Here is a 14,882-nt window from a genome sequence, read left to right as displayed (position 1 = left end):
CATATGCCTGCCAAATGTAATCAGCGGGTAATAAATGTTTGCCCTTTACACAATAAAAAGCAATGGCAGTACTGAATTTGTGCTCAGTTCGGGGCAGCAGTTCACTGCGTTGTTGTAGCTGTGATTAAAATGATTTCCAAACAACAAAACCTACTGCTATCTTCACCCATGCCTCTTGAACTCTCCCACAGATGACATCAACCTCTTGTCATTACAGCTTTTATGACGGTATGAATAAACTGTAATCTAATGTGTGTTTGTTTTTTGTTTTTTTGTTGTTGTCCTGCAGCTCTTGAACTGTTGGGAAGGTTGCTTGAGTGCTGAAAGGTAAGCTTTTGCAATCAAATCTGTTGCAAGAATCATTGTATAGTCAACAACAAAGATGGGTCATGGCATTTTGAGCTGGGTTTCCATTTCTGCTCAGTCTGTGTTAATGCTGGTTGCAGCAGAATGGAGCCTCAGAGGGTAGAGAGTGACGGCCTCTTGCTCTTTTCTCCCCACTGTTTAATTAGCATGGTCTCAGAGACTGGGGTGCCGCTTTAGCAATCACGAATCCTGCCCAGCCAATAAGAACTTGTGTTCAACCACGTCTGACAGAGATAAATGGCATGCCGCAACCTCTCAGCCTCGCCCATCATCTCTGCTACCCATGCAATAGTTCATTGTGGGAAGACTAGAGGAGTGCCACAAATCTAAGTGGGCATGTGGGTCATTCGATAACAACATAAATCTACGTGGGTGTTTTCAGTGTGTTTGTGTACACATTGTTTGCAAAATGAACCAGATCTGCTTGTGTTTGTGTTGTATGCATGGTTGTGTGTTTGCTGAGCATACCACAAAGTGGGGCTGCATTAGAGAAGAGTGCCTCCTAATTGAGATGCTATTCATTTGCTCTGTTTCACCCAGCTGAGAGTCTAGGGCTTTGTTTGGTCAGTAGGTGGGACATTTATGATGGTTTTAGGTAGCGAATGTGTGCCAATCACAAAAGACTCAGAGGATGATGTATTACATTCTGCGAGTTGATCACAGAAAGCATTTTGGAGCTGAAGATTCAATTAAAAGAGCATATTTTGGGAAAATTGGTCCATCTTTGAAACAAGGGGATTGTTATTCATCCGTGTAAAAGACAAGATTACCAGAGAGCTTCCACTGAATACATTATATGCAGCATCCTGCATTACTTAGTCTTTGGAGCCAGATGCTACATCTTGTCCAAGTACTGGCTGATTGGCACAGATTCAACAGAGACCTTCAGTATATCTAAATTAATAAAACCACCTAGATAATTATACCCAGCGATGTTGAAGGTACCATGTGTAAAAGGTACTTCACAAATCAAAGAGACAGAATTTTCTGGTAAACAATGATGAGCACATGATCTTGACCTTTAGCCTCTCGTCTGGTAGTATTAGTGTAAAATTTGGTTTGCTACCCTTTGCTTTAAAGCGATCACTGAATTTCGAGGTTGGTTTCTAATTCCTAAAATGACAAGCGTCTTGCCACCAGTTAGGATCGCTAACATGCAAAACCTGCAAAGCTTTAAAGTTTAAAGATTACAGCACAGATGGCACTGAAACAAAAATACATCCATCTTTCAAGCTTAAATCACACAGTAGGGTTGCAACAGAAATCATCACCGACACTCCACAAATTAATAAAAACTATTTTTAGACATTTATTGCTGTTAATAACCACTGGTGAACTTCCCAGTTAAACACAACATTAATCACCTGCAAGCAAGTGCTGGGTCCAGAAAAAACTGAACTCACTGGGCTGAACCTAATCACAGTCTCCAGTCCAAACAAGGAAATGTAAGCCAGTTTCAGTTTACATAGTGCAGTTTTAAAAGAATTGCTTCTGGCTTAAAAGAAGTTTACATTAAATCAATTTTCTTTAGCTGATTAACATGCAAGCTGTTCCAGATAAACCGTAAGATGTGATAATTTCCATCTTTTTTTTTAAATTAAAATGTTGAAATTTGTGACAGTGTTACTGCTACATGAACTAACTCATGTTTGGAAAATCCCTATCAGAAAGTAATGGATTACCTATTCCTGTTTATTTAATTCCATCATAGAAGCCTGTTTAAGTTGTTCTTCAAAACAACGCATGAACTAGACACTAATATTAATGCCACCCGTTGAATGTTGTTTTAATGACATGAGAATCTCAAACTAAAGAATTATTATAGAACCCTTTTATAACATACTAAAAGTAGGGTGTCTTAATTAATGAAGAACTGTTCGTATATCCTGACACGTTCTTATGAGTAACATACACTTTCAGCATTAATTGCTGCAGCCTTTCCCCTTGTCTCCTGTTTCAGTTGATCATAGTAAGGGAACAGTTTGTAGCAGTGGGGGCATAATTAGCGATAGGCCTTGGACATGTCATACTCTGTTAGTCAGTCTCACTTTAATTCTTTTGTCTCCTCTCTGCTACTAGCATTTATTCAGGCTGTGTGTATGTAAGTGTGTATCTTTGCTCAGGCGTTACTGTGTGTGTGCACACTTAAGGTATCTAGTAAAATTTCATTTGACCCTATTATGGTAATACAGGAAAGATATTTTATCAAGATGTAAGTTTGCACTTACATGCTCATGTTTGTCTTTTCTGTCTGTCTGTACTAAGATACCTGTGTGAGTGCCCCTTTGATTTCCTGTAAAACCAAAGAAAAACAAATCATCCATTTTGGCTTTGTCTCTCACGCTAGAAAGGCTTCAATATTCAGCTGGCTCGTGAGGCTCATTTTGGCTTTAATTAGAGGAAACCTTTTTGGGCTTTCTATATTTCTTTTTAAGCAGTTCCCTGTACCAACAAAATGCATAAAAAAGGTTTTGTATGATGCCAAGAAGTAGACTGGTGATTATTGTCAAAGGATGCTTTTTAGCATGATGAGTGTGCATCTGTGTGTGTGTGCATCTGTGTGTGTGTGTGTGTGTGTGGAGCTTGCAGAGGTGTTTCTGAACCTAGGCTGTTGATGTGAGGGTGGATGAAAGCCGCTTTGAGGATACAGTATACGGCTAGGAGGAAAAGCTCTTCCCTTCACCACCTTCCTTTTCTCCAATTTTCCCTCTCTTCTTCATCTCCCTCTCTTCTACTCTCTCTCATTCTCCTGCCACTCTACCCTTGCTATCTCCTTTTGACTGCCTCTCCCCTCCCTCTGTTGTTTTCCTATCCAATTTTCCCTATACATGCAGCCCACTCTTTCACTGGAACCTCTTTCCCTGCCATAGCTGTCTTCAAGCCTGCACTCATCTGTATCTGCTCTTCTCTCTGTCCTCCCTCTGTCACTCGTGACTCCTCTTTTTCCCATGTGAGGCTGGCAGTAGTGAAGGACACTTCCCACAGCATGATGATTAGTCTAAGAAACATTCCCAGAAATCAGAGATTACACAGGCATGAATTAAAGTCCACGTCTAGTATATCATTTATATTTCAACAACATTTTCTGGTACAAAATTCACTTCATACTTAAGTATAGTTTGTGAAGTTAGTACAGTGTCGTTGCTTTAAATCTATAACTGATTTCAAGATGTAAATTTGTAAATGTGGAGCACAGGGTTCAGGTGTGTGCCTGGAGCCATTTTAGGGAATATTCCTTCAGCTATAGCACATGGCACCTCTGCAGATAGCAACTCTTGTGCTTCTGTTCTTCCATCACGCTACATTAGCTTTACAACGAAAAGAAAAAAATCTGCAGTGTGTTTGGAAGTGAACCTTCAACTTCGGAGTAGAATAGCCAGATTTCTATAGCTCCTTTTAATTGGATTATTCCTCAGGTAACCTCCTGAACAGACCCCACAATATGTATCACTTCTTTCTAAGATGAAGTAGCTGGAGTAATTAGTTTAGAAAAAGAAGAGCAGAAAATTATTAATTCAATTCAAACCTACAAGAAAAATACAATTTCACAAGCTAGGTATGTAATTTTCTAAATATGTACTCTTACAGGCCTTGTACTCTAGCAGGTGTGCAAATTATATTATATCAGTGTTTATAGTACCTGCATCTTGTGCATATTTATCAGAATATTGTTAAGTATAAACATAAATGCCATGTAATAAAGACTGCATCAGGGTTGTGTTGTTATTACTCAAGTCCTTTATCCTTTCCATTACCCCTCATCAGAAGACAGACTTTGACTATGGCTTTTTAAGACTTCAGATACACATCAAAGCTTTCTTGTTCTTGGCTATCTTAAGGAGGACTAATGTTCTATGTATTCGGGGTAAATTAGGACTGCTTTCAAACTAACAAATATGGCTGACTGAGATAAAGCTTTACGCTGCCTAGCTCTGTTCACGCCAGCAAAAAACATGTTTCTGGTGAAAGAATTTAACAGTAACAAGGACATTTTAAATTCAGTATTTAGTGAAGAAATGGCAGACAAAAAATGCCTTTTCATGAAGTTACTGTGGTCTCTAAAAACTCTTTCCATTGCTTCTCCACAAATTTTTGAACAAATGACAAATTATGGGTAATGTTTTCCTCTTTTGTGTTTTCAGCAGGTGTGGTTGATACTTAACACCGAAACAAAGCACTTTTTTGATAGCAGATGTGGGTGGGTTGGCTGACTTTTTAAGCTTGAAATGTGCAGTGTATATTTTTTTATGCAACTATCTAACTCATATTAGACTAGTCTAAGAGCAAAATGAAGACTGACCTGACATACCATTGTGTAACCATTGCCTTGTCTTTCCTCAGATACTTTCAAATACCTCACTGGGCCATCAAAACCAATCAATAATCATCCAATAATTCAGTATTCTTAAGGGATTTCTTCTCAGACACATATACCTTAAATGTGCTGCATCTTATCCTGCATTCACGGTAAAGATTGCTTTTCTCCCATGAGCCCATGCTCGCTCATATCTCTAGCATTATTTGTCTGACTGTAATTCACTATCTACTATTTGAAGAGCCTACGCAGCTTGTTTGCTATTGATTTTATTTACAAGGCTTCTATATTTTACTCTGTGCAAATCAGAGCAATTGTTTCCAAGTGCATGCATGAATCAATGCTTCCCTGGAGCCTGCGCTGGTGACTGCATGCAGCTCAATACCTCCAATTTATGTTTTAATTACAATGATCTACAAAGTGTTGGGAGCTTGGCCCTGCTCTCACAATCAGCATCAACAAGCTCAGCAGCGTGCATTTTATTGTACATTTAATTTTACTGTCTACATAGGTTGACGGTGGTTTTGACTGCGTTCATCAAATTGTCTCAATTGAGAGTCTCAACTATGCTGATTTGTAGTTATGATGGTGGAGAATGCAGTTGCAAGGATGTTGCACATTTTGCTGACATGGTTAAAGTTGACTGAATACTGAAAGGACATGTACACAATGGGAAATTGGTAAAAAGATCTTGAAAGCATTACAGTTATTTTCATAGTTACAGCACTGTGTTGACTTTTGGGAAGCCACACAAAATAGCAGGTAGTGGTTTATTTCACGATTTGCTATCAATTGTTGTTCAGACACAGAGCATAAAAACAACAACTGCTCAGCTCTGACAGCCTTGTTTGGCAATGTGGTTCCAGACTGGATTTAATACCCCCCATGTTTGTTCTGTACTGTTTTTGTTCGGCAGAACAGTATATCAATTGATCACTTGCCATTAAAAGTGATTGCTTAACTCAGTATGCCATATAAGTGGCTTCTGGCAAGACTGAAAGCCATACATTTTATTGACTCCTGTAATTAGGATAAATCAATAAAAGGCAGTTTATTTCACTGCTTCCCAGGATTGTATTGGTTGGTGCACTTTTCTAGGTCTTGGTTCCATTGCAGTCGCTCAATATTATGACATAAAACCACCATAAAATGCTTATGGTATAACATACATATAGCAGCACAACAACTTTTTACAGTATCACTCCGAAACTGTGAAGAAATGCTCTGCTATTTTATGGAGAAAGAGACCACCACCAGGGTTCCATTCTACTTTCTTTATTATTTGTTGCTGTTGTTTTGTGTTACACCATCTGCAGATGCTCCACCAGTAATACCTATTATAATACAGTAGAAAAACGGCCCCAGAGTGTGTTGCTGTCAAGCCTCTTAAGTTGATAGCTGTGTCTTTGCACACTGCGGGAAGAATCCCTTTCTGTCAAACAACAGCTGGTGAAGACAACATGATGCGGAGGCCACGGACGAGTGAGCCATCAAACCTCCGTCTCTGACAGTATATTGGCAAAGCCACGTTTCATAAGAGTCTGTCTCACTCTGCTCTGCTTTTAGGGCGCATGAATCAATGATAATTGTGCCGTGTTCTCACTTCAATGGCAGAAGTATCCCCCATGCGGCAACAGTCAAAAAAGGGGAGTTTGAAAGGATGGATCAAGGAATGCCCAGAAATTAGCATGAATGAAATGACTCACAGTTCCCCTGGGATTATGGTTCATTAGCTGGAAAATGTTCAGTGCAGAAGGCATCGGTAGTACCATGCCAGTGCAACTAATATAAATGATGAGTAGCTATGAAAAGCTTACACTATGCATGATGCATGCCTGTTGTTGACATGGGTTCAAAGAAGAGTTTGTGCAAGGCAATGAATCTACAAGCTGCTCTATAGCTGTAGGTGAATGAAAAACTCCCTTTAGGTAGTATTGCTTTGTTTTTGTTTTGTTACTATCATTGTATTTCACCCAAGCTGTATAGCATGTTCCAAGCGCAGTGTAGATTGGATCAAACATGCTACTCAAAAGCTTTCAAGAAAACTGTGATAAAATCAAAGCCCAACAACCTTATCCCCAAATCCATCAGGGCCTAATTCCATCCCAAACCAAGCTCCCATTCTCCTTTCCCTTATCCCTTCTGAAAAGCCCAGTGATTAGAAGTAGACTTAAAGTCGACTATCCTCCCCCCACGACCACCACCTCACCCTACCCCATTCCCGCTTCTTGAATACTGAAAGCATCGGCCAGTTTATCAGCATCAGGGGATCAGGCAATCCCCCACCCCCCCCCCCCACACACACACACGTGTCAAATGGGGAGCCCAATGTGTTCCATGGCCTTCGGTGTAATCTCTTTGGCTGTCGACAGATCTAGTGAGGGGTCAGCTGTGATAACAGGATCACTCAGGTGGAGACAGGGGAGGGGACCACTAAAGAAAAGGAACAGAAGCTAAAAAGAGAGAAATGTGAGCAAGAACAAGGTGAGTTCTGCTGGTGAAGTGGAGTTGGCAATTCAATTAAATTTTTGTGGAGCCTACACAAAGCCGCAGAACATACATGGGGTTACATGCCCACACATGATTGTGTCTGCATGCAAAAGCACACTCACGCACTTATTCGAAGCCAGTGACTAGGGCTGGAATGATTAGTCAATCATCAACAATTTTAATAATAAATTCATTGTTTAAGTCATTAGCAAAAAAGTTTAACATTTTCTCATTCCAGCATTTTAAATGTGACAATCCCCTGTTATATATTTTTGTGAATTCAATATCTTTTGGTTTGGAATGGCTCAGACAAAAAAAGCAACACAGGCTTTGAGAAACTCAGCTTGTGTTTCTGAGCTGTTTTTCACTATTTTCAGACATTGTATAGACAAAACAATTGCTCAAATAATCCAAAAAATAATCAACAGATTAATCAATGATGAATTAATGAAAGTGATCGAGAAGATGAGTTGCAGCCTTTGGTGCCAAATGTAATAAAAAAGCTTCTGCTGACAGAAATACAATTATTACAGCGGAAATAATAGAACATCCAATACTGGGTTACAAACTGAGCCCTATTTGACATGGAATGGAATGGTGAAAGGTCATGCAAAACTGACAAGCTACAGTGTCAATTTTACGCTTGGGCATCCAGTCGACAACACATAAGCCATTACTTACACCCTATCACACATGCTAGCATATACAAAGTTTTACAAACATATTTCGTATGCTTACGGACACACTGACATTCATTGACTCTCTCTCTTCTCTCTTTTTCTGACTCCCTCTCTATGACACACACACACACACTGAGAGGCTGCATGGTAGGCAGTGACACAAAGCTAATGCCTTGTCACACAGGCTGTCAGCAGATTAGCCAGTGGATTACACCCCAGCCATTAGATGTGCACAGAGCGAAAGGCCACAAACATGGCAGCCAGAGAGAAGGAGAGGAAAGGAGAGAGTGAGATAGGGTGTGAGACTGGCAGTGATAGGGCATATTCTGGCATAATGCATAGGGACAACTAATGGAGGCTAAGTTAAAGGAGAGGAAGGAAAAAACAAGAAAAATAAAGGCTGGTTAAGTAGTGCAAAGAAAGAAGTCAATGTGACACAAAGGAAATGTTGAGGGGAAAGATGTAAGGATAAGAAAAAGGGATTGGGTCAAGAGAATTTGCTGCTAGAGCAGTGGTAACAAGATAATCAGACAGGATAGAAAAGGTAATAAAAATGGTAAAGGGAGAGACAGAGAAAAACAGATAATGCGAGAGGAAGGGTGGGAGAGTATCCAACACCACATGAGGGTACAGAGAAGAGGAGGAGTTGTGTAGTGTGCAGGTGAAAAAACCCCCAAAACAAAACGGCTGGGAGAAGTGGAGGTGATGAGAGAGACATGAGAGGGCAGAGAGAGAGAGAGAGAGAGAGAGAGAGTAGGGAAGGAGCAGCAAGAGATGGAAATAAAAGAACCAGGAGTAGAGATTAGAGGGGTGAGATGGGATGTGAAGCATCAGAAGAGAGGATGGAGAATACTCTGCAGTACATTACAAACAACACAGCACACAGGAGAGCAAAATAGATAGTAAGAAGTGGAAGATGGACCTTAATCTAGAGTTTAGCAGAGAAAACGTACAGATAAGTTCAGTGAAGGGCAGTGGGATGTACAGATTTGTACTTACAGTATCTAGAAACATAAAGTCATCATCATAGTTTGGCCTCAGCTTATTTTATCTAACCTCAAGATAGTCATAACTTTAAAAATGTTAAACATTAGCTTATATTTTTTCCCACATTCTCAATGCTGCCACTGACTTCTGTCACAATGTGTCCATTTCACAGTGAATCATTTTGATATGCCTTTTCCAAGACAGACATTTTGACATGTCACAGCAGGAAAAGCACAGGTGTAAATAATGAAATTCAAGATGGCTGAATTCCATTTAGCTGCTTCAGTTTCAGGGTCCTGGTATTGTTCATATGCTGGTTCGCTGACACACTTCCATGTCTTACTTTAATAGAATGGAGCTATCATTAATGTTATTAGTAACACATGTGCTTTTCCCAGTCAAGTCAAAATGTCTGCTGTGAAAAATTTCATGCCATGATTGTCCTCTTTTATATCTTTTATATTCAGGCATTTTTTCTCTCTCTTTGATTAGCTTAGCTGATCTGGTCATAAACATTACCAAGGTCAGATTGGGATATTGACTGCATGATGCAAATTCATGCTCTCTGTCACACATTAACACCTTACAAAGTTGTAATGTGAATGTTTCAGCAATCAGTTACCTATTTAGCAACCAGCAGACATGCAGCAAGCTAGATATTTTTGCTGTTTCTCTCCAGTTAGTTTGGTTTGGTTTGATTTCAGTTTGGTTTGGTTTGATTTTTCTAAACTTATTTTTTGAAAATGCTACAGAATACTAGAGAAAATTATTATTACTACTACAACTTCCAGTCTCTGAACCTCATTGAGAGACAAGTTCACAAAGACACCAAATATCCCGTAACTCTTGTTAAATGTTGACACACAGCTTTCCTCTAGACGTTACTAACTGCAGATGGCAGTATTGATGGGTGTCAGAAACTTTTCAAGCACTTGTTAGTTTAACTTTTACCACATCCCTCTTATATCACCATCTGCTGAGCAGAGTGAAAGCTACGCTCTGCATTGTGAAGCAATAATGATGCTTCGGCTCCTTTTTCTCTTTTTCTTTTCAATCAGTCTCTGGTTCCAAGTGGAGAGGTGTCAGGCCTTCTCAGTTGGTGTTTCATTTTATGATAATCACTGCCCCTACCGTCACCAACACCTACACCCCCCCATAAAAACCACTTTGCAGATGTAATGACACATAATTGTCTACTGGATTTGCCTGTTATGAGCTTCATTTCAAGTATGCTGTAAGAATGGAAGGGAAGATGTCAAGTTAACAGGGGCTAATGGGAAATTCTGATATCCTTTCAGACAGAATTGTGTTCAGAAAAGCCATGAGAAGCATGTCATACTGTGTTCACACAGAAAGCATTAGTGTATAAATTGCATGCATAGTATGTGCTATGAGTAAATAGCAGTATATGCGCTGATTATTCTTGATAACTGAGGTGGGAAGGGCTTTATCTGTGTCGGTGTTTGCATGTATGCCAGCATGCGTGTGTGCATTATGTGTGTGCATGCATGCATACATGAGTGTGTGTGTGTGTGTTTGACAGCAAGGCTGATGTCATTCAGGACGCTTGAGCTGGTTGAGTGATTTGAATGTGTGCTGTGGAATCAGCTGAGTCTCAGAAGTGCTGGAGGGAGATGGGGGGAGACTAAATGTGTGAATCCCCACAGGAGATTTAGACTGTTTATTATGATAAGCCTCCGCTTGCACACATCCTCCACATAAACATACATATGTACACACATTAATGCATGTGCACCGGAGGGGGAGGATGCTCTGAGACATGTGATTCACATATGCGCAGTGATAGGCTCATAGTTCACAACCTATAAAAACTAATTCCACACCAGCCTATCCATGGCCATCTCATGTGGGAGCCATTCCACCTTTTAAACCCCCTCTCACTTATAGCGGGCCCAGATGTAAGTCAAGGGGCTGCTTTGGATTAGCCAGAGAGGAAAAACTCATTTCCTTTGCCATTTTACGAGCATTTAATTTGAAACAATTAAGATATTACGGTGCTGCGGATTCACTACGCAGAGTGACAGCTGGGAGCAATCCCATAAACCCCTGAGCCAGTGAATGAGGCACCTTGCTACTCTCCTTCTCTCCATTCGCCTCCTCCTCCATGTCCTCTCTGTTATTTCATTGAAGCATTTAGCTTAAGGCTCTGTTGAGGTGAATGTGCTACCTTTCTCTCAGCTGAGATCACGCTGCAATCGCCAATTACTTTAGCAGCTCATAAATGCACCAGTTGGCTGATGATAGAATGGCCTAATTTCCCAAGACTAAAGGGAGGAAGCGAGTGCAGAGAATGTTTACCTTCTGGATGGCTTTTCCCATCACACCTTTTATTGCATTACTGGATTTATAGCATACGTTGCATCTTTGGAGGAATAAATGAGAAGGATGCAAACTACAGGGGGCAGCAAATGGTAAGCTGACATGCAAAAACTTGCACTGTACATTGTGGCAGTGTGGTCAATATCATAACAGTGATTTCCATAGATACTACTGGACATATTTGAATTGGAGCACTTGTTTGATGTCACACAGTTGTTTATTTTGTTGACTTTGGTGACAACACATATTGATGACCCTCCATGTCCTATCCGTCCTACACTTGGACAACTTTGTCACTCCCTGACTTCGAATTCAAGCTAGCTTTGTCAGCACCCACCCATCAATTCACCTCCTCCCACCTTCCACACTGGCATAGGAGGGCATTGGAGGTGTGAAATTGATGAAGGTGCGCTTGTGAAAATGTCAGTGGGGAATCACTGGCCAGAGAGAGAAAGAGAGAGAGAGAGAACATTTTGGGGTGGAGGGACGTGACAGATAGGAGTGGCAAAAGCTCCTTTTCATGAACACTGAACTGTAAAATGGAGGACCCAGCGCAAACAATGGCCGTGATCAATCGGCTATGGTGAGAGCTTCTCGTAAATGTCTGGTGCCAGCACGCACCAGCCAATAGAGAGAGAAAAAGAAAGAGGGATGGAGAGAGATGGAGTGACAGAAAGAGACATGGACAGGGATGAGGTGTGTGTCACTATTAGTTTGGGGAAGGAAAGTCAGAGGGGTATAGAGCAGAAGGAGTAGATGTACAGAGTAGGGTAGAGAATGGGCAAATAAAAGAGCACTGGGATAAGATGATGGCAGGAGAAGGTAAAAGGCTTTTAGATTGGGGAAGAATAAATGAAAGGACAATGAAGGGGAGTGGAGGGAGATGGGAAAAGATCAACAGACAGAAAAAGCAGGAGAGCACGATTTTTGTTCACAGACACCCATTTGAATTCAGACAAGAAAGAGAAGTTACAGAAAAAGAAAAAAAAGAAGCAGAAAAGTGAGAATGACATCCGAAACAAAAGTATCGTAACCGTGCCACATTATTACATCAGCACTCATAGCAATTTGTCCCAACATACATACATTCATCCTATCCACTCTGTCCATTCCTGTGGAGAGTTTGCCATATCACTTCTTGGGGAGCAGAGGTGGAGTATAAAACCATATGACAAAACATGTAAAAAAAAAGTTAGGTTAAAAAAGAAAAAACATCACTTTCTCCCTAAATTGTCTTGACCCCATTAGCTAAATAGGGCTGCAACCAACAATTGTTTGTATTTTCAAATCATCTGTTTCTTTGACTTATGAATTAATCTTTTAGTCAATAAAATATCAAATCACAATTTTCCAGACGGTATGGTAACTAAGAATTGCTTGTGTTGTCTGACAGTCCAAAACCCAAATATTTCCAATTTACATTGATGTGAAACAGGGAAAAGCAGCAAATTTTCACATTTGCTGGAAAATGACTCAAACGATGAGACAATAATTTAAATTGCTGCTGATTAATTTTCTGACGATTGACTAACTGATTATTCAACTCATCACTTCAGTGCTAGCTTATAATATATGTACACATCGAGCACACAGAACACATGTTCATTCTTTTGGGATGTTTTGCATTTGCATGGAAACAGCACATAATATAACTCAAAAGCAGAGCGACTAATGCATCTATCAGTATCCATGGTGACGGATGTTTCCCACTGACAGAGGAGAGTGGCGAGTGCTTCTTACAGTTTATCTGCTTATGTATACCCTCCCTCTTAATAGGGAGCGCCCTCCACAGCTGCGAATGTGACTTCATGCAGATTGGCAATCAGTAGTGAAGTGCTAGTGGGGTTGGGTTCAGTTTGGGAAAAGGCCTTTGCGTCATCCACTTCCATTGGTTCACTTCCACTGTCTTGACTCCTCCTCCATGTCAATTTTATGATCACAGTATCGATGGCAACTTGTTAGGTGCTTATTCCATCAAGCACAAACCACACAAACACATTCAGATACAAATTTGCACTGTTTCACCGGACTGTCAGGCAGGAATTGACTCAATCTGTCTAAACCTCTTTCCCTCGCTACCTCTATCTCTCTCTTTGTCTCTCTGCGCAGCCTGCTGCTCGCGCCATCCCAGTTGATTTCTTAATGGACCTAATTGCTTTTCAGCTCATTGCACCCCATGCCAACACTAAACTAAATCAAACCGAGGTCCCATCCACAAGCCTCATCGCGAATCTGATTCTGCTTGACATCATAATAAGGTGATATTGACTACTCATGACTCAGCAGTTCCAGAACAGATGAGTAAGCATGCGCCTCTTGTCACGCCGTGCCCTGTGACAGGCAGAGCTGTTCAGGTCACGTAAGAGTTCAAGTAGCCCTCCTGAAGAGTGCAGCCCATTGTGTTCTCATTGACAATATGCTTGTGACCCTCTAAGGCAGACAATATATTAAATGCATTGTTGCACACTGAACTATGGATTATATATGCTGATATACACAAGGAATAGATGCTGCCTCTATACAGCACAATCTGTAGTCATGTCTGCTTCTGTGGTCTCACTACTGTGGTCTTTACTTGCCATCTTGGGTACGCTAGTAAAAAGCTACTTGGAAGCTAATCAAAGCTGATCAAACATGTAACATAAGCCCGCAGTCCTCCAATCTGAGGAGACATGTTTTACGTGCCGCCAGCTCTGTAGGTATTGTGACATCAGGCTGCAGTCAGCTGCACCAAATATAGTTAATATCTAACTGTTGGCAGTACCACCAGTAAGAGCTAATGTATTATCACAAGACTCACTCCAGGTTCAGCTGGCCTGATCCAACACTGCAATGTTGCAGTGAATTCAAATGAGCTTTTTACTATGAGTGATAAATGAATACAACATTTTCTGTAAGAACAGCTTTGGTTTATTTTACATATAATGTTGATGTCATATTCCTGTGCATCTATTAAAGTTAGCAACATTTGAACCAAAATGTGATGCGAGGTTGTGGAGTTGTATGCTCATCTTGCCTGCAAATCGGATCAAACTACATCCACATGGTCCTCACCCTAGACTGTATATGTTCCTCACAAAGCAGATTAGCTGAGATTGGAGTGTTAAACTTTCAGTAAATAATAACCAAATTGTATCTTTCACTGTTGCTTATTTGGTCATGAATATTTAATGTTACAGAGAAATACATAAAATTTGAAACCAAGTTTTCAGAGGCTTTAAGGTACTGCCTGATTGTGACGCAAAAACTCTATAGTTTCAGTTTGCACTTTTCATCATTACACAACCATCTTACGTCCAGGTAACTCTCTAGGAGGATCATTTTCAAACATAAATAAAGTTAATTTAATTATTGCTTCAATAGGAAGCATTGAAAAATGTTTTGCCCTGGAAGACGTGTTGTACGGCTCTCATTGTTTCCAAGTTACGTAGGTCACTAAGTGAATTATATATCACTGATTGCGTAAGGCGCTGTATAAAGCTGTCTGGCAACAGACCAATAAATGAACCACTTCTTCCCAATCATGTACATAATTATGGCAATCAAGCTGGCTCTCTTTTTACAATAATTTCATCCACATTAAAAAATCTTGTGTTTTGTCTGTGATGAACTTTGCAACTATTAAGTCCTCAGTTTTCAACTGAATGATAATTACTCATGAAAGCATGACTATGCTTGGCCATCCATCATGTATGACAGATTCT

At 40.3% G+C, this 14,882-nt stretch overlaps 1 protein-coding gene across 1 annotated transcript in view; it reads left to right on the top strand.

Moving 5' to 3' along the window:
* The first annotated feature begins 287 nt into the window (after positions 1-287).
* LOC122870039 (receptor-type tyrosine-protein phosphatase delta-like) overlaps positions 288-14,882 on the top strand; it is a 149,218-nt gene continuing 134,623 nt past the window's right edge. The window contains exon 1 of the mRNA XM_044183643.1: positions 288-327. The gene's annotated coding sequence lies outside the window, so the exon portion shown is untranslated. The remainder of the gene's footprint in view (positions 328-14,882) is intronic.

The sequence above is a fragment of the Siniperca chuatsi genome, linkage group LG22 (genome assembly GCF_020085105.1).
Source record: "Siniperca chuatsi isolate FFG_IHB_CAS linkage group LG22, ASM2008510v1, whole genome shotgun sequence".
Taxonomy (NCBI): domain Eukaryota; kingdom Metazoa; phylum Chordata; class Actinopteri; order Centrarchiformes; family Sinipercidae; genus Siniperca; species Siniperca chuatsi.
The sequence above is the reverse complement of the archived record's forward strand: the minus strand, read 5'-3'. Positions and strand labels throughout refer to the sequence as shown.